The following is a 1,736-nucleotide window of genomic DNA, read 5'->3' as shown; positions in this document are numbered from 1 at the left end:
CCCCCCCCCCCCCCCCCCCCCCCCCCCCCCCCCCCCCCCCCCCCCCCCCCCCCCCCCCCCCCCCCCCCCCCCCCCCCCCCCCCCCCCCCCCCCCCCCCCCCCCCCCCCCCCCCCCCCCCCCCCCCCCCCCCCCCCCCCCCCCCCCCCCCCCCCCCCCCCCCCCCCCCCCCCCCCCCCCCCCCCCCCCCCCCCCCCCCCCCCCCCCCCCCCCCCCCCCCCCCCCCCCCCCCCCCCCCCCCCCCCCCCCCCCCCCCCCCCCCCCCCCCCCCCCCCCCCCCCCCCCCCCCCCCCCCCCCCCCCCCCCCCCCCCCCCCCCCCCCCCCCCCCCCCCCCCCCCCCCCCCCCCCCCCCCCCCCCCCCCCCCCCCCCCCCCCCCCCCCCCCCCCCCCCCCCCCCCCCCCCCCCCCCCCCCCCCCCCCCCCCCCCCCCCCCCCCCCCCCCCCCCCCCCCCCCCCCCCCCCCCCCCCCCCCCCCCCCCCCCCCCCCCCCCCCCCCCCCCCCCCCCCCCCCCCCCCCCCCCCCCCCCCCCCCCCCCCCCCCCCCCCCCCCCCCCCCCCCCCCCCCCCCCCCCCCCCCCCCCCCCCCCCCCCCCCCCCCCCCCCCCCCCCCCCCCCCCCCCCCCCCCCCCCCCCCCCCCCCCCCCCCCCCCCCCCCCCCCCCCCCCCCCCCCCCCCCCCCCCCCCCCCCCCCCCCCCCCCCCCCCCCCCCCCCCCCCCCCCCCCCCCCCCCCCCCCCCCCCCCCCCCCCCCCCCCCCCCCCCCCCCCCCCCCCCCCCCCCCCCCCCCCCCCCCCCCCCCCCCCCCCCCCCCCCCCCCCCCCCCCCCCCCCCCCCCCCCCCCCCCCCCCCCCCCCCCCCCCCCCCCCCCCCCCACCCCCCCCCCCCCCCCCCCCCCCCCCCCCCCCCCCCCCCCCCCCCCCCCCCCCCCCCCCCCCCCCCCCCCCCCCCCCCCCCCCCCCCCCCCCCCCCCCCCCCCCCCCCCCCCCCCCCCCCCCCCCCCCCCCCCCCCCCCCCCCCCCCCCCCCCCCCCCCCCCCCCCCCCCCCCCCCCCCCCCCCCCCCCCCCCCCCCCCCCCCCCCCCCCCCCCCCCCCCCCCCCCCCCCCCCCCCCCCCCCCCCCCCCCCCCCCCCCCCCCCCCCCCCCCCCCCCCCCCCCCCCCCCCCCCCCCCCCCCCCCCCCCCCCCCCCCCCCCCCCCCCCCCCCCCCCCCCCCCCCCCCCCCCCCCCCCCCCCCCCCCCCCCCCCCCCCCCCCCCCCCCCCCCCCCCCCCCCCCCCCCCCCCCCCCCCCCCCCCCCCCCCCCCCCCCCCCCCCCCCCCCCCCCCCCCCCCCCCCCCCCCCCCCCCCCCCCCCCCCACCCCCCCCCCCCCCCCCCCCCCCCCCCCCCCCCCCCCCCCCCCCCCCCCCCCCCCCCCCCCCCCCCCCCCCCCCCCCCCCCCCCCCCCCCCCCCCCCCCCCCCCCCCCCCCCCCCCCCCCCCCCCCCCCCCCCCCCCCCCCCCCCCCCCCCCCCCCCCCCCCCCCCCCCCCCCCCCCCCCCCCCCCCCCCCCCCCCCCCCCCCCCCCCCCCCCCCCCCCCCCCCCCCCCCCCCCCCCCCCCCCCCCCCCCCCCCCCCCCCCCCCCCCCCCCCCCCCCCCCCCCCCCCCCCCCCCCCCCCCCCCCCCCCCCCCCCCCCCCCCCCCCCCCCCCCCCCCCCCCCCCCCCCCCCCCCCCCCCCCCCCCCCCCCCCCCCCCCCCCCCC

The sequence above is a fragment of the Argopecten irradians genome, chromosome 10 (assembly GCF_041381155.1).
Source record: "Argopecten irradians isolate NY chromosome 10, Ai_NY, whole genome shotgun sequence".
Taxonomy (NCBI): domain Eukaryota; kingdom Metazoa; phylum Mollusca; class Bivalvia; order Pectinida; family Pectinidae; genus Argopecten; species Argopecten irradians.
This window is presented reverse-complemented; position numbering follows the sequence as displayed.